Raw genomic sequence first — 19160 nt, forward strand, 5'->3', positions numbered from 1 at the left:
CATCCCTGGGATAAAGCCCACTTGGTCATGGTGTATGATCTTTTTAATGTGTTGTTGGATTCTGATTGCTAGAATTTTGTTTAGGATTTTTGCATCTATGTTCATCAGTGATATTGGCCTGTAGTTTTCTTTTTTTGTGGGATCTTTGTCAGGTTTTGGTATTAGGGTGATGGTGGCCTCATAGAATGAGTTTGGAAGTTTACCTTCCTCTGCAATTTTCTGGAAGAGTTTGAGCAGGATAGGTGTTAGCTCTTCTCTAAATTTTTGGTAGAATTCAGCTGTGAAGCTGTCTGGACCTGGGCTTTTGTTTGCTGGAAGATTTTTGATTACAGTTTCAATTTCCGTGCTTGTGATGGGTCTGTTAAGGTTTTCTATTTCTTCCTGGTCGAGTTTTGGAAAGTTGTACTTTTCTAAGAATTTGTCCATTTCTTCCTCGTTGTCCATTTTATTGGCATATAATTGTTGATAATAGTCTCTTATGATCCTTTGTATTTCTGTGTTGTCTGTTGTGATCTCTCCATTTTCGTTTCTAATTTTATTGATTTGATTTTTCTCCCTTTGTTTCTTGATGAGTCTGGCTAATGGTTTATCAATTTTATTTATCCTTTCAAAGAACCAGCTTTTGGCTTTGTTGATTTTTGCTATGGTCTCTTTTGTTTCTTTTGCATTTATTTCTGCTCTAATTTTTAAGATTTCTTTCCTTCTACTAACCCTGGGGTTCTTCATTTCTTCCTTTTCTAGTTGCTTTAGGTGTAGAGTTAGGTTATTTATTTGACTTTTTTCTTGTTTCTTGAGGTGTGCCTGTATTGCTATGAACTTTCCCCTTAGGACTGCTTTTACTGTGTCCCACAGGTTTTGGGTTGTTGTGTTTTCATTTTCATTCATTTCTATGCAAATTTTGATTTCTTTTTTGATTTCTTCTGTGATTTGTTGGTTATTCAGCAGCATGTTGTTCAGCCTCCATATGTTGGAATTTTTAATAGTTTTTCTCCTGTAATTGAGATCTAATCTTACTGCATTGTGGTCAGAAAAGATGCTTGGAATGATTTCTATTTTTTTGAATTTACCAAGGCTAGCTTTATGGCCCAGGATGTGATCTATCCTGGAGAAGGTTGATGTGCACTTGAGAAAAAGGTGAAGTTCATTGTTTTGGGATGAAATGTCCTATAGATATCAATTAGGTCTAACTGGTCTATTGTATCATTTAAAGTTTGTGTTTCCTTGTTAATTTTCTGTTTAGTTGATCTATCCATAGGTGTGAGTGGGGTATTAAAGTCTCCCACTATTATTGTGTTATTGTTAATTTCTCCTTTCATACTTGTTAGCATTTGTCTTACATACTGCGGTGCTCCCGTGTTGGGTGCATATATATTTATAATTGTTATATCTTCTTCTTGGATTGATCCTTTGATCATTATGTAGTGACCTTCTTTGTCTCTTTTCACAGCCTTTGTTTTAAAGTCTATTTTATCTGATAAGAGTATTGCTACTCCTGCTTTCTTTTGGTCCCTATTTGCATGGAAAATCTTTTTCCAGCCCTTCACTTTCAGTCTGTATGTGTCCCCTGTTTTGAGGTGGGTCTCCTGTAGACAACATATGTAGGGGTCTTGTTTTTGTATCCATTCAGCCAGTCTTTGTCTTTTGGTTGGGGCATTCAACCCATTTACGTTTAAGGTAATTACTGATAAGTATGATCCCGTTGCCATTTACTTTATTGTTTGGGGTTCGAATTTATACACCATTTTTGTGTTTCCTGTCTAGAGAATATCCTTTAGTATTTGTTGGAGAGCTGGTTTGGTGGTGCAGAATTCTCTCAGCTTTTGCTTGTCTGAGAAGCTTTTGATTTCTCCTTCATAGCCAGGACATGGAAACAACCTAGATGTCCATCAGCAGATGAATGGATAAGAAAGCTGTGGTACATATACACAATGGAGTATTACTCAGCCATTAAAAAGAATACATTTGAATCAGTTCTAATGAGGTGATGAAACTGGAGCCTATTATACAGAGTGAAGTAAGCCAGAAGGACAAACACCAATACAGTATACTAACGCATATATATGGAATTTAGAAAGATGGTAACGATAACCCTGTATACGAGACAGCAAAAGAGACACTGATGTATAGAACAGGCTTATGGACTCTGTGGGAGAGGGAGAGGGTGGGAAGATTTGGGAGAATGGCATTGAAACATGTGAAATGTCATGTATGAAACGAGATGCCAGTCCAGGTTCAATGCACGATGCTGGATGCTTGGGGCTGGTGCACTGGGACGACCCAGAGGGATGATATGGCGAGGGAGGAGGGAGGAGGGTTCAGGATGGGGAACACATGAAAAAAATAATAATAATAATAATAATTCCCATAAGTTTTACAATAAAATATCAGAATGTTAAAAAAAAAAAATTACACACTATAGTAATCAAAAAAAAAAAAGATGCTTACTCCTTGGAAGGAAAGTTATGACCAACCTAGATAGCATATTCAAAAGCAGAGACATTACTTTGCCAACAAAGGTCCGTCTAGTCAAGACTATGGTTTTTCCAGTGGTCATGTATGGATGTGAGAGTTGGACTGTGAAGAAAGCTGAGCACTGAAGAATTGATGCTTTTGAACTGTGGTGTTGGAGAAGACTCTTGAGAGTCCCTTGGACTGCAAGGAGATCCAACCAGTCCATTCTGAAGGAGATCTGCCCTGGGATTTCTTTTGAAGGAATGATGCTAAGGCTGAACCTCCAGTACTTTGGCCACCTCATGCGAAGAGTTGACTCATTGGAAAAGACTCTGATGCTGGGAGGGATTGGGGGCAAGAGGAGAAGGGGACGACAGAGGATGAGATGGCTAAATGGCATCACTGACTTGATGGACGTGAGTCTGAGTGAACTCCAAGAGTTGGTGATGGACAGGGAGGCCTGGCATGCTGCGATTCATGGGGTCGCAAAGAGTCGGACATGACTGAGCAACTGAACTGAACTGATTGATGCATTATTTTGTGGAAAATACCTCTCCAATTAAGTTTCTTTCCCTTTGTCTCACTTCAACCTGTTGTGGAGTATTTTAATACAATAGCATCTTAGATGACTTTTTTTCTATAAATGTTTCCAATCTACATACTAATATTGCTTGCAGAATTGTTTTTCTAACGTAGTTAAAACACCAAAGTAATAAACGATAATCTTGATACATTTATTGCTTTAAAAAACTGAAATAACTTTTTAGCAACTCCATGATAAAGTCTAATCTTTTTATCCAGTTTTGCAGGGCCCTAACTCATCTGACCTCACCTTACCCTTTCTAGAATCAATTCCTTCCATTCTACTTAAATTCTTTTAAGAACACACAATATCATCCCAATATCTTATATTTGTACCTAGTATTTATTATGGATATTATGGTGGTTTTCCCAACAACCCTGTCACCCATTGGATAGTAATCATGAACTTGGAGGGAAAATGGCTCCACCTACATATCCAAGGATGGCCCTGATTGATTTAATCCAGACATGGGAATCCATTTCCACTTGTCATTGTGATTAATTCTTATAAATCAGGTGTAAATCACTTGGTCTATGACATAACCACAGCCAAAGTGACTGATTTAAGAATAGGTCTGGGATATGAGAAAGAAGGATACCCACTCTTCTGAGAGCTTTCTCCTTTCCTTTGGGTGTAGTATTGTGAGGATTTGAATCTTGAGACCATTATAATTACTTTTCTCTGATGAGGGAAGCCACTCCTGAGATGAGGTATCATAGAGAAAGAAAGCCAGAGCCCTTGGATGAAGCCAGTCATGATGCTTGCCTGACTTCAGGTCCTCCAGTTATAAGAGTTAATGCATTTTGTCATTGACTTGACCATTCTGAGTCAGGTTTTCTGTTACTAGTTGTTCAGAGCATCCTGATAACACTGTTCTCCGTGATTAGCATGGCCTCCTTTCCCAATTTCTGTAACTGGGAAATATCTGGTCTTTTTTTCTAAAGCCAAGCTGAATTGTTTCATTGTCTGTGGAAGGCTTCTTCATCCCATGATAACAATCATTTAGGCTTCACTCTCTGTCCCATTGCACCTGGTTCTTCAAGTTGACAATCATTCATTCAACATACTTATTTATTGAGTATTTTTTATGTATCAGGTTCTTCTATAGGCACTGAAAACACAGAAATTAGCAAATTGACAAAAATCTCAGCCCTCATAGAGCTTATTTTCTCAAGTGCAAGACAGAAGCTAATCACCAACAAAATGGTAAGATGTGGAGGGATATAAAGTATTATGGAAATAAAAGTATCATGGCAATAAATAAATCTTGGCAAAAGAGACAGTGCTGGGGAGAGAAACTGCAATAAGGTGGTCAGGGAAGGTCTCACTAAAAAGGGTGGAATTTGAACAAATATTTTAAAAAGGTAAGAGATTAGGTGGATATCTGGGGAAAAAGTGAGAGAGAATTGTATGTATCATGTTCAGCATCAGTGTGCCATTGAAAAGCAAATACATCGGTGTGCTAGCATAGCAGTAATAAAGGTAGAAGAGGGGGTCACATTGAAGACGGGGGCCAGATCATACAGGGCCTTGTAAACCATTGTCTCTTAATGGGGAGCCTGGGCCAAGAATGGATAGGATCTGACTTCTCTTTTTAAGGGCTCATTCTGCTTGCTGGATTGAGAATGTACTTTGGGGAATATTCATCACACTACATGATTATTAGCTGTTTATTAATCTCTGGCATCTCTTCTCCTTTTCATTTAAAAAGCTGAAACTTGTTTATTTTAATATCCTTGCAATTTACAAGTGTTTAAAAGACTCAATGGGACATCATATATTTGTTGAATTAGTTTTATTCCCCTTATCAAGCATAAGAAACAAGTGTGTACCAAGTACGATCTGAAAAGACTACATTCAGCTTAATTTCATAGAAGGCAACACTAAACTGATGAAAGGCAGTAGAGTGTAGGAAAAAAAGAAAGTTAAACTTTCACATAGGTAAATAAGTATAGTGCACACTTGTAAAATAAAAAATAATTTGCCACTGGATTTTTAAATGAATTAAGACATATAGGAGGACAAAATTCTAGTTTAATCGAGTGTGTCAGTTACACATCTAAAATGTTGCCAACTATACAACAATTTTGAATGCCTCCATTAAGATGAAGGTATTGGTGAAATGTTGGAAAGTTATTCATTTCGCAAACAGTCGAGTAACAGCAGCATAGACAAGTCATCAGATAAGTATCCCATAGTTAAATAAACTTCTCCCCTGAATCTAAATCAAATGATATGTTTGAGGCATACGTGTGACTTCCAGATACAAATGTGCAGCTTCATTGAATTTTCAGACAACTCATAGGTTTTGCCAAACTTAGTCCTTTGCACCATATCATTTGTCTAGTGTTTGAAAAAACTGTATTCACGAGTTCAGCTAGAAAATATTTATAAGCCGTATGGTGCCAGACATTGGCAAAGGTCCTCCCTGGACATGTGCTGAAGGGAACAAGCCATACAACTGCTTCCCTCCCACATAATCCCTCTGGCTCATTGAAATTGGATGACCTTCCTGGGAACTCTTTACTGTAGCCTCTGTGGGTGCCAAAAGCCCAAGAAAGCTTGCTGGGTTGTTCTCATTCAAATCCAGAGCTTGCTGGGTTCTCATTCAGGAAATCTTTAGACACACTTCCTTCTTGCTCAGCGAAACTGCTAATTGGCACAGGAAACATCCCCGCTTTGTCCATTTTCTATAGAAGTTGGGAAAGCTTCTACTTGACAGTGCTGACAGAATTATGTTTTCAGTGGTATGAATGCCCCAGACGTTTCAAAGATAACCTTGGGGATAAAATAACGCATAATGCAGTGATTAAACTGTCTCATGCCATGGAATAAATGGTTACAAACAAGAATCTGAAATTGGGGGCTAAAAAAATATGTGCTTGGGATAGTTATTTAAAGCTGATAAAAATGGGATATAGTGCCTTTGTGTTCTTATGGTCTTTACCCTAATTGATTCCTTTGTGCTACTGTTTGTCGCTAGTTTTATAAGTAAGAGGGATTGTTGAGTTGGTTTCCAAAGAATATTTTTCCATCAGTTCCAAAAAGCATGTTATATTGCCAAGAGTAAAAAAAATTGTCTCTGTATTTGTCATTGACCAAGAGCCCATGTCTCCCATATATATGAAGGGGAAAAAAAAAAAAAAAAACACTTTTCTAATCTGTAGTTTTAGGTCTTGTCTGCTTCTAATGGACTTGGGTAGCACCACAGGCAAAAAGGAAATGGACTTACTTTGAGAGCGCCTGGGCTGGATGTTGAAACTATTGAAATCTTTTTTAACCAGTCTTAACATTTTGAATGTTTATTTATGTCAAATTACCAAAACCTACCTTGCTTTTCTGCATATGTATATGCAAATGTACACATGTATATTTTTGAATTCAAGTAGATGCATAAAGATTTTGTTAAGTCTTTAGAGGGTAATTATGCTCTTTAGCTGTTACGTTTCATGTTTTAGCAGTGATGTTTCTTATCAAGTATATTGATATGAGCAAAGTCTACCCAAAAACAATAAATCATATTTTATTTTGTGTTTCTAATTGCACATTGTAAGGTTTTTCAGTATTCACTGAGAGCAAGATAGAATTCATGACTTCACTGTCCTTGTGTTAAAAAAGACGATAACAGGATAACGAGGTGGTTTGTTGTGTACAGGAAGATCCAGTCATTCTTTGTCTTTACTGTACATCATGTATAAGATCATTCATGCTGCCCTGTTTTCAGGGTTAGAAGGTATTTGATTCATTGAAATTCTATGTGCCCACGATATATCCGGAACTGTGGTAAATAGTTGAATGGACAAAAAAGAAATCTGCTAGAGAACTTTTGTGTAGGTCCTCTTTGAATCATGATTTCTAATACTTGTCAAGTTGTTTTGTTGGAATTAATTTTTCAAGGATAGTTTCAAAGGATAATATTCTATGTCTCCCAAATTAAAAATCCATTAGTTTGTAAAACGGAACTAAGAACAGTTTTCAAGATCACAGTAAGTCAGAGAGGTTAGTGCTTGAGAAGGAACAAAATAACAGCTAAACAGAATTGACAGTTCTAGAAACAGAGCCAAAATACACATGGGGATTTAGTGTGTGGCTAAGCTGTTATTTCAAAGCAGTGGGGAAAAATCAATTATTTAATAGGCAGTGTTGAGACAGCTGGCTAGCCATTTGGATGAAGATCAAGCTGTATCTGTCTTAGAGTCTAATGAATTCTTGGTAAAATAATGATTGAAAATAATAATAGTAAAACAAATCCTAATAAGAAAGAAAATTGGATGCAGTTTTTTTCTTCACTTAGGATCATGTAATGGGCAAAATCAGTTTAAATTTAAAATATCAGCTATCGGTTTTAAAGAGAGGGAAATGGCTAAATTAACTATATAAAAATTTAAAGTATCTATGCAGTAGAAAGTATGATTAAAATGTCACAAGCAAAAAGACAAACTAGGAAAAATACTTGCCAAACATATAATCAGAAGACCAGCTTCCTAGATATGCAAATAATATTCACAAACCAATAAAAAGATAACACCTGAAAGACAATTTGGCAAAAATATAAACCGAGTTCAGAAAGAAACATAAATGATTAACAATTATTTATGCCATAAGTGTGTGCTGAAAGCTTACATATACCAGCACTATTCACTGTGCTTAAAGTAATATCAGAGAACAAAATAGATACAAATTCTAGTACTTGAGTACATTCAGTTATGAGGGTGGAAAAGACAATAGATAATATACCTAACAAATAATTGTATAATATATCAGTCCCAAACTTCCCCAACTGTATGCCCAGACATCTCTAATCCAGCAGAAGGACAGCGACAGTGCAGATTATTTCAGTTTTCAAGGGAAGCACAGAAGCATCTATCAGACAAGATACCATTACCAGCTGAGGTAGCTCAAAATTTCTTGAGATCACACCAAATTTCTTTTAGTGGCATCACACCTTTTGTACTGACTGTGCCCTGGGAATGGTCTCCCTTCAGGTATCTATTATGGTGGCTTACTCCCTCACCTCTTGTAGACTTTGCTCAGATGTCTGCAATAACAAGCAAACATTACAAAACCCAAGGTGCATCAGGAAATAAGACTAGTGTTGTCCATTATTATTATTCCAAGTGTTGACAAGCCATTCAAGGCCCGACAGGTAAACATATGCCATTAGTAGGTAAGAATAATTAATTAAAACTGAACATATTATTTTCTTTTAACTTATGTCTTTGACTTTTTTCAAATGGCTATTAAGTTGTTTGGACCTAATTATTTAATAAATGGCTTCCCCGGTGACTCACGTGGTAAAGAATTAGCCTGTCAATGCAAGAGATACAGCCAAGGGATGTGGGTTCAATCCCTGGGTCGGGAAGATTCCCTGGAGAAGGGAATGGCTACCCATTCCAGTATTGTTACTTGGGAAATTCCATGAACAGAGGAGCCTGGCAGGCTATAGTCTATGGGGTTGCAAAGAGTCAGACACGACTTTGCAACTAAACACTCACACACATTTAATAAATGGAATTGTTAAATATTTCTTTTGAGGCACCATCAACTTATGAAAAAAATGCAGAACACAGTAATTAGTCTGAGTACTGGGAGTAAAAAGGGACAGATTGCTATTTGAAATAGCCAGGATCGTTTGGACTTGGCTGAGGCATTTGAGCAAAGCCTAGGAAAGGTGAGGGAGTGAGCCACCAGGATGGATACCTAAGGGAAACTGTTCCCAGAGCATGGTCAGTGCAAAAACCCCCAGATGGGAGTGTGTTTGGAACATGCAAGGAGTTTACTGTAGCTAGAGCAGAGTGAGCCAAAAACAAAATGCTAGGAGATAAGGTCAAGTAGGCAAGTTATAGGGGCCATTAAAGAACTTTGGTTTTTACTGTGAGAAAAATACAGAATCAGTTGCATTTTAAAATAAGCTTTTAAATGTACTTGCATTGCCAAAAGAATGAATAGTTTAGAGGAAAAAAAAAAACACATCTGACTCTTTTGATATTTCAATAAACCCTATAGCTATTAGAGTTGAAATATAGAAAGTTTGAATTATTATTATATATATTTCAGTGTTCATTTTTTTAAATTGATAAGTGTTTCCACGTGTCTTAGAAAACTTAGCTCTCTACCTTTGACATGAATCATTTAAGGACATCATTGTTTAAAATGTAATATGCCTTTGACAGTATTAGAGGCTACAAATTCTTCTTTCCCCACCCCATTTTCTCCCACAAAAGAAATACTTCCAGTAAGTAGTTATGCATAGCAGTGCCCAATTTTCTATGTAAAAATAATTGTGCATGAAGAGTAGACAAAGATAACCTATTTTATAGTAGTTTTAATCATCAAACATCTAAAGAGTTGTAGTATGAGTTAGTTTTAAATGGCAGTCTCTAAGGTTACATAATGTTCTGAAAGCTTTTAGGGGAGTGTTATTCTGACACATTTAAAAATATTTTTAATGACAAATACTTTACATTATATGACTATTACATGAATATATTTAATTGTACACATGATTTCCTTTTGCCTAAGATCAAAATCCTAGAGAGTCTTTACAACCCAACATAAATACACACGAGTGAGTTCATCTCAGAATGAGAATTATGAGGGTTACTTACAGATAAACAGGTACTAAACACTGTTCATATACAAAAATATACTTCAGGTATATTTAAATCACAGCCAAATTAGTATTAGCATAAAATCATTGGCTAAGTTTTTAACTGTAATAAACAACACTAGTCATAGAGCAATTGTCAATTAATAGAAGTATAAACCTGGGGTAAAATTTTAATATCTCCAAGCCTTTATTTGGCTAATAGAAACAACTCAATTTAAAAGCATTAAATTGAGGCAGGGGTTTTTGTTTTTCCCTTTGTTTTTGTTTCTGTGGTAAGATCAAAAGTTCAGTTTTGAACATTAACTTTGAGATTACACTCAGATATCCATGAGATGGATCTGGGCTGGATACATTAATTGAGTGTATTTGCTATATCTGTGTTTGTTACTTAAAGTAAATTGAGTGGAAATCACCGAGTGAGTATATTCTGAGAAAAGAGGGCCAAGGACTGAGCCATATAGCATTCCAACACAGACTGGACAGGAGGAAGATGAGGAAGGAGGAGATGGAGCAACTAGGAAGGAAGACAAAACTGAGGATGAGTGTCAGAGAGTGCGCAGAGAATCAGGATTCTGAACTGACCCAATGGAATTCATGGGGTAGTGATCTTGATAAGAAGAGTTTCACTGGAGTAAAGGAAATGAAAATCTGATTGGATTAAACAAAGAATGGAGGATTTCCACTTCAGTAATCCTGTAGGTAAATTGGATCAACCCTCCAGATAAGAAAAATAAGCTAGACAAAATGGTTAAAAAAAGTCTTTTCAAGTGTCTGGTGAACTAAAACAGAAAACTCACAGAGAAATGCAAAGCATTCAGGGGTGCTGTTTTCTCAGAACTGTCTGTGAGTAATGGAATTGCCAGCTAAAGGATTAAGAAGTTTAGGCAGAACTAACAACAAACTCTCGGGGCTGGTGAACGAACACTGGCACTGGGGTTTGCCAAGGGGTATGAGCCCTGGTTCAAAAAAAAAAAAAAAATCCCCAATATTGAGTTGGGACCCTAATTTTGGAGTGGATAGGAATAAATGGACCCTCCCAGGGATCCAGATTTAGTTTCAGGTCTGAGTTTCTCATGGTTGTTGTTATTCAGTTGATAAGTCACGTCCGACACTTTGTGACCCCAAGGGCTGCAGCATGCCGGGTTTCCTGTCCTTCGCTATCTCCCGAGACGGCTCACACGCAGGTCCATTGAGTTGGTGATGCGATCCAACCATCTCATCCTCTGTCACCCCCTTCTCCTCCTGCCCTCAAATTTCCCAGAGTCAGAATCTTTTCCAAAGAGTCAGTCCTTCACATCGGGTGGCCAAAGTATTGGAGCTTTCCCGTAAATATTCAGGGTTGATTTCCTTTAGGACTGACGGGTTTGATCTCCTTGCAGTCCAAGGGACTCTCAAAGTCTTCTCCAGCACCACAATTTGAAAGCATCAATTCTTTGGCTCTTGGCCTTCTCTATGGTCCAACACTCACATCCATACATGACTACTAGAAAAACCATAGCTTTGCCTAGAGGGCCCTTTGTTGGCAAAGTGATGTCTCTGTTTTTTAACGTGCTGTCTAGATTAGTCATAGCTTTTCTTCCAAGGAGCCAAAGTACTGGAGCTTCAGCTTCAGCATCAGTCCTTCCAATCAATATTCAGGATTGATTTCCTTTAGGATTGACTGGTTTGATCTCCATGCAGGGCAAGGGACTCTCAAGATTCCTCTCCAATACCACAGTTCAAAAGCATCAATTCTTTGGCACTCAGCTTCCTTTATGGTCCAACTCTTACATCCATACATGACTACTGGAAAAACCATAGCTTTGACTATACAAACCTTTGTTGGCAAAGTGATGTCTGTGCTTTTTAATACACTTTCTAGGTTTATTATAGCTTTTCTTCCAAGGAGCAAGTATCATTTAACTTCATGGCTGCAGTCACCATCTGCAGTGATTTTGGAGCCCAAGAAAATAAAGTCTGTCACTATTTCTATTGTTTCCCCATCTATTTGAATGAAGTGATGGGACCAGATGGCATGATTTTAGTTTTCTGAATGTTGAGCTTTAAGCCAGTTTTTTCACTCTCCTCTTTCATCTTCATCAAGAGTCTCTTTAGTTCCTCTTCACTTTCTGCCATAAACATGGTATTATCTGTATGTCTGAAGTTATTGATATTTCTCCCAACAATCTTGATTCCATCTTGTGCTTTATCCAGCCTGGCATTTTGCATGATGTACTCTGCATATAAATTATATAAGCAGGGTGACAATATACAGACTTGACATACTCCTTTCCCAATTTGGAACCAGTCCTTTTTCCCATGTCTGGTTCTAACTGTTGCCTCTTGACCTGCATACAGGTTTGTCAGAGGCATGTAAAGTGGTCTGGTATTCCCATCTCTTGAAGAATTTTCCACACTTTGTTGTGATCCACACAGTCAAAGACTTTAGCACAGTCAAGGAATCAGAAGTAGATGTTTTTTGGAATTCTCTTCCTTTTTCTGTGATCCAACGGATGTTGGCAATTTGATCTCTGGTTTTCTAAATCTGGCTTACACATCTGGAAGTTCTTGGTTCATGTACTGTTGAAGCCCAGCTTGAAGGATCTGGAGCGTTACCTTGCTAGCATGTGAAATGAATGCAATTGTATGGTAGTGTGAACATTGCTTGACATTGCCTTTCTTTGGGATTGGAATAAAACCTGACCTTTTCCAGTTCCATGGCCACTGCTGAGTTTTTCAAATTTGCGGGCATATTAAGTGCAGCATTTTAACAGCATCATCTTTGAGGATTTTAAATAGCACAGCTGTCATTTCCTTCACCTCCACTAGCTTTGTTTGTAGTAATGCTTGGTAAGGCCCACTTGACTTCACAGCTGGGATAGCTGACTCTGGGTGAGTAATCACACCATCATGGTTATCTATGTAGTTAAGAAGATCTTCTTTTCTCTCCCTGCTATTCTCTGGAACTCTGCATTCAGTTGGGTATATCTTTCCCGTTCTCCCTTGCCTTTCACTTCTCTTCTTTTCTTAGATATTTGCAAGGACTCCTCAGACAACCACCCTGCCATCATGCATTTCGTTTTCTTTGGGATGGTTTTGGTCACTGCCTCCTGTACAAGGTTACAAAACTCTGTCTGTAGTTCTGAGGCAATCTGTCCACCAGATCTAATCCTTTGAATCTATTTGTCAGTTCTACTATATAATTGTAAGGAGTTTGACTTAGGTAGTACCTGACTGGTCTGGTGGTTTTCCCTATTTTCTTCAATTTAAGCCTGAATTTTGCAATAAGGGGCTCATGATCAGATCCACAGTCAGTTCCAGGTCTTGTTTTTCTTCAGTGTATAGAACTTTTCCATCAGATTTCCATGTTGACCATCTGGTTAAATTAAGACAGTCAATAGGGAGGCACCTGAATTTGCCCTTCAGAGGATATTTGGATTATCTGAGACATGTAGTATGTAGAGATCAGTGATGCTGCTACCCATCAGCAGTATTACCATTATAACTCCTTAAGGGAAGAAAAATGCTTTTCATATAATTCATTATCTAGCAAGAGTTTTGATATCCTGAATTGCTTAATAAACCTTTTCTAATTGAATTATAAGAATTAGGACCCCAAAATTGTTTTCACCGTAAATCTACAAGACCAACATTCAAAGAAGCTTAGCTTTTTGCTTTCTCCTTCCATAGGAGGCAGTTTTCTTCTTCCCCTATAGTTAGTTATTTAGTTTTTTATTTATCATTCTGTATTATAAATATAAGCAATGATACATACAATTACATTCATAATACCTTCCCATTTCTAAGATAAATAATAGCACATTTACATTTTCTTTTACCGCTTCTGATGTGATACTTTTTTTGTTGTTGTTACAGTTTTCTTCTTAACATCATGAGCATGCATGTTAAGTTGCGTCGGTTGTGTTCAATTCCTTGTGACCTCATGAACTGCGTAGGCTACCAGGCTCCTGTGTTCATAGGATTCTCCCAGGCAAGAATACTGAAGTGGGTGCCATTCTCTTCTCCGGGGGATCTTCCTGACCCAGGGATCGAACCCGTGTCTCATGTCTCCTGCATTGGCAGCTGGGTTCTTTACCACCAGCACCACCTGAGAAGCCCCTCTTAACCTCATAGTCATTTAAATTTACTTCCTCCATCATCTTCATTGATTTTGTTTCACATCTATTTATTTTTTGTTTAAGTAGCTTTTCTATTATTGAATAAATAAATAAATACAGAAATGACACAATTTACCCAGGTGGCACTAATGGTAAAGAACCTGCTTACCAGTGCAGGAGACATAAGACTCTGGTTCAACCCCTGGGTCAGGAAATCCCCTGGAGGAGGGCATGGCAACCCACTCCAGTATTCTTGCCTGGAGAATCCCATGAACAGAGGAGCCTGGTGGGCTACTGTCCATAGGGTTGCAGAGAGTTGGACATGACTGAAGTGATAGAGCATGCATGCACAGAAGTGACAGAAACAGATCCTTTGTTTTACATGTTTGAATCAGGAGTTTGTAATTTCTGAATTGTTTTTGTAAGCCATTCCAAAATATCTTTCCAAATTGGAGTTAAATGATGTGTCTGAATTTTATCAGTATTTTTTTTTTTCCCTCATGTGTTTTGATTTTTTGTTTTGAATCTTTAAAAAGTATGTGTTGGAAGTCTTTAAAATGTCATCATGTCCCAACAGCCTGATACTGGGGAGACCATCTTGTTATATTAAAGTGCATTAGAAAGTCCAAGTTTGCATGTGTTTAAAATACTCTATTAAGAGGACCCTGAAAAGAAAAAATGTAAGAGTTAAAATAACCAAAGTGATGAACAATTGTAGATACTGTGTGAACTGCTTTTACTTTGATGAGCTTAAGGGAATGAACTGAACAGGATACATACTCTAGGTTCTTACATGTGTTTTTTAAAAGAATCCTTGCAGCTGCTCTGTGAAAGGCACTGTTAAGAGAATGATAAGACAAGCCACAGACGGGTAGGAAATACGTGCAAAACACATATTTGACAGAGGTCTTGCATCTAAAATATGCAAAGAACTCTTAAAATGCAACAGTAAGAAAATAACCCAATTTTACTGGACAAAAGATTTGAGCAGACATCAGACCAAAGAAGCTGTATAGATGGCAAATAAGCATATGAAAAGATGCTCATTTATCATCAGGGAACTACCAATTAAAACAATAATAATATACTATTACCTACGTATTAGGAGAGCATAAAAAAAAAAACCTGACAATAACAATAACACTGGCAAGGGTGAGAAGCAGCAGGACCTCTGATTCATAGCTCCTGGGAATGTTAAATGGTACAGTCACTTTAGAAGACAGTTTGCATTTTCTTAGGAACCTAAGCAGTCTTACCACACAGCTCCGTAATCGTGCTCTAGGGTATTTACCTAACTAATTGGAAAACTTATGTCCACAAAAAAATGGAATGTTTACAGTTGCTTTATTGATAATCACCCAAAACTGGAAACAACTAAGCTGTCCTTAATAGGTAAATGGATTAAAAAACTCTAGCACAGTCATACAATGGAATATTCTTCAGTGAGAAAAAGAAATGAGCTTAAGCCATGAAAGACATAGGCAAATCTCTGATTTGTATTGCTGAATGAAAGAAGCCTGTCTGAAAAGGCTATCTATCTGTTGTAGGATTTCAATTATATGACGTTCTGGAAAAAGAAAAAACTATAAAGACAAAAATCAGTGGTTTCCAGAGGTACAGGGGAGGGAAGGAATATTGAATATGTAAAGCACAAGGGATATTTTCGACCAATGAAACGGTTCTGCCTGATGCTATAGTGGGGATAGACAGTGCTGTGTATTTGTCAAGACCAGTACATGGAGAAGCCTAGAACATGTGTCCTTATGTACAGATTCTCTGGTTCCATAAACATGGCAATTTAGTTAAATTCTATTGTGCTTCCTCACTATTAAGAGGGGGAACAAAGTATGACTTGTTAATAAATGTATACTCTGCATGACTGAGGATTTTCTGGCTGAGGAAAGACACTGCTTTTTTTTCCCAGTTGCACTGGGTCTTTGTTGGTGTGCGCAGGCTTTCTCGAGCAGCAGTAAGTGGTGCGCACTGGATCTTAATTGCTGTGTGCAGACTTCAGTATTAGCAAGTGGTGCATAGCCTTCTCTTTTCAGTGACGTCTTGTTGCAGAGCACAGGCTCTGGGTGCTCAGGCTTTACTGGCTGCAGCACGCAGGCGCAGTAGTTGTGGCCTGAAGGCTCTAGGGCGCAGGGGCTTCAGTAGTTGAGGCTCACCAGTTTAGTTGTTCCAAGGCATGTGGAATCTTCCTGGACCAGGGATTGAATTTGTGCCCTCTGCATTGGCAGGCAGATTCTTATCCATTGTGCCACCAGGGAAGCCTGAAAGCTACTGTTTTGATGAAGCATTAATGAAACCTGCAGAGTCTTCCATTTACAATTTACAATCATTTATGATGATTGTGACAGTTTTCCCTAAATTGGCTTAGGTTCCGTTCATTTTAAACCTTGTTTCTCCTCCATCATTGATATACTTCTGGCGTCAGTCCACAGGACACATTCACCAGGGCCTCATAATACAGCCTCTGACCACACACCTTTGGGTCATGATGCCCTAGTGCCCACAGTGGTCAGTGGGACAGTTGCTGGAAGCCATTGCCACACAGAAAACCTACTAATAACCTAAAGATAAATGGAAATGATGGCAAATTTTACAAAAATATATTTCTGTGAGAATACATTGCTAGTCCCCTTCCTATGACTTATAAAAGAACTGTGTAAGAAAGGACCAGGCATTTAAGCTTCTTCAGCTTCACAGAAAATCACCCTCCATGTGCCCAAGAGTCTTTGGAAGGTCTCTTTTATTTTCTTCATCTTTCAAGGAGAAATAGCAATCAGGATGGATAACCATGAGAATGAGGAATGAAGTGGGTAGTTTGAGAAAGAAAATAACATATGAAGTATCTATGAGAATGGAAATAGACTAGGGAAATATAATTATTGAATGGCATTAGGACCTACTTCATGTTCTTGGGGAGGAATTTATAGAAAAACCAGTAGGTGTGATGGTGTATTACACTCTGGCCATGTTTAGTCACACAATTATAGACCAAAGAGTGGGTGGAGAACTGGATTTGAGCAGGGCATCATTGCCAAGCAAATATTGCAAAGTGAGAGGGATCAAGGGGGAAGAAGATGTTGCAGAGAGTGATTTTAAAACTGGATTGTGAATTTTAACCCATGTAAGGAGAGGAGAAAGGTTATCAAAAGTTGATGGTTAGTGAAAAGTGGTAAAAATCAATAGGTTGAGAGGTCTTGTGGATCACAGGATTGTTAGAATTGAATGCATGAGGAAGTAAACTGGAAAGACACGGAGTGATGACAAGAAATGGGGTGCATGGAATTGAGATTCGGATGAGTTGCTGTTAATGGCAATGACAAAGCCTACAGGGTTAGCGTCAGACTGAGTGGGTAGGGTGGTGTTGAGGACTGGCTCACTGGGAGAGACTTTTCAAAGACCTGAAAGGACAGGATATTGAAAGGATCCCTTATATGTGTATCAAATTCCCAAGAATTAAGAGAGGAGTACAAATGAGTTGGGTGACAGTGAACCTTGGTGCGCATACCAACAAGAAGTGAAGAAGAACCTGGGAGTTAGTACATGAAAGTAACAATGAATAGCAATGGGTATGTAATTTGATAAAATGAGGTGCAAATAATTGGAGGAATTAGGGAATAGGAAAGAAATACCCAGAAGCAGCAATGAGGAGCAGATAACCCACTTCCAGACCCAGTTATGGAAGAAATGCAGCCACCAACTGAAAGGGCTGAAGAGGCAGATATATCCTCAAAAGAGAGCCTCATTTTAATTTGGAAGAAAAATTTCTAAAAGTACATTGGATTTTGCTAAGTATGGACTGGAATTCCAAAGGGCACATGTTCTATTACCATTTCTATGTCCAGATATAATTTCTGGGCTATGGTAGGGGGTAAGGTTAGAGAATATAGTATTGCATATAAATGTATATACACAGTATTTCTGATGGCTAACAAGAGATAAGTGTTTTCTTCTGGAGGAACTAACTAATGTTGGAGGGAGAATTTTACCTTTATTTTATACTGAAATACTACAATGCATGATGATGTGAGAAAATCAAAATATGAATACTTATTGAGTCTTTTCTTAATATTTATTTGGCTGAAGTGGGTCTTAGCTGTGGCACATGGGCTTTTCATTGTGTCACACAGGATCTTTCATTGTGGTGCAGACTCTCCAGCTGTGGCACATGGGCTCAGTAGTTGCGGTGTGTGGACTTGGTTGCTCCATATCATGTGGGATCTTAGTTCCCCGACCTGGATTTGAACCCATGTCCCCTGCAATGCAAAGCAGATTCTTAACCACTGGACCACTAGGAAAGTCCCTTGGGTCTTTGGTATTAAAGAATTATTACTTTCTCCTAGGTGTGACAAGGGTATTAGGATGATGTTTTAAAAGTCATAATTTAGAGATGCATATATATTTACTGATCAACTATTTGTAGGTATCAGCCTAAAAATAATATGAAAGGGGGAGTGGATAAGAGGAATAAATAGGAGACTTAGATAAGATCATTCACAAGTTGAGTAAGGTTGAAGTTAGGTTATGTTTATGTGGAGTTTCATTACACTGCTCTGTCTACTTTTGCATATATATCAAATTGTCCACAAAAAGTTACAGAAAATAACTTATTGAACACTGCAATAGGTAATATCTAATTCAGATAAAATTTGTTTCAATTCCATACTTTATTTGCATTAAATTTGGAGAATGAGAATGAGTGAAAGCTGCTCGGTCGTGTCCAATTCTTTGCCAGCCCATGGACTGTACAGTCCATGGAATTCTCCAGGCCAGACTACAGGAGCGGGTAGCGTTTTCCTTCTCCAGGGATCTTCCCAACCCAGGGATCGAACCCAGGTCTCCGGCACTGCAGGTGGATTCTTTATCAGCTGAGCCACAAGGAAAAGTGCAAATTTGGAGAATGAAGTGATATAAATATTCAGTCCTAGTCGTTGTATAATTGATAACTTAAAGGGGAAAACAAACTATTAGCAAACGTCCCCACCCCCCCTCTCCCCCAAGAAAAATAATGAGGTGGGTCAAGGAGGGCCTTGAAAACTATGTTGAGTTTGGGTTCTCTCCTAAAAATAATAAGCAGCCATTTCAGTGTTTTAACCAGAGAAAAATATTATCCATCGTCTCCATAGTATTCACTCTAACAGAGGAACTGATTGAAAAAGTGCTCAGTAATTGAGAACTGTGATCAATTATAAGGCTATTATGATCTAGGCTTATATTGATGGAAGTTCATAATATGTGAGTACAGAGAAAATCAGCAGAAAAATTGAAAAGAAATGGTGGGTGAAGTGTTGTGTCATAAAGCTGGAGGATGTTCTCAAGAGTCCAGTACCACCTAGGGGTTTATAAGCAGGATGATTATTTATTGCCTAAACCAGTGTGCATATGTTGATTCCAAACTCCTTAGCTATCC

General features: G+C 38.0%; 1 long non-coding RNA gene across 3 annotated transcripts in view; it reads left to right on the forward strand.

Moving 5' to 3' along the window:
* The window catches only part of LOC147371366 (uncharacterized), a 178302-nt gene that overhangs the window by 131769 nt on the left and 27373 nt on the right, over window positions 1-19160 (forward strand). The gene's annotated exons all lie outside the window — the stretch shown is intronic.

Source organism: Bos grunniens, chromosome 5, assembly GCF_055505025.1.
Source record: "Bos grunniens cultivar Pamir isolate PY7600 chromosome 5, Bosgru_T2T1.0, whole genome shotgun sequence".
In the NCBI taxonomy this organism is placed as follows: Eukaryota; Metazoa; Chordata; class Mammalia; order Artiodactyla; family Bovidae; genus Bos; species Bos grunniens.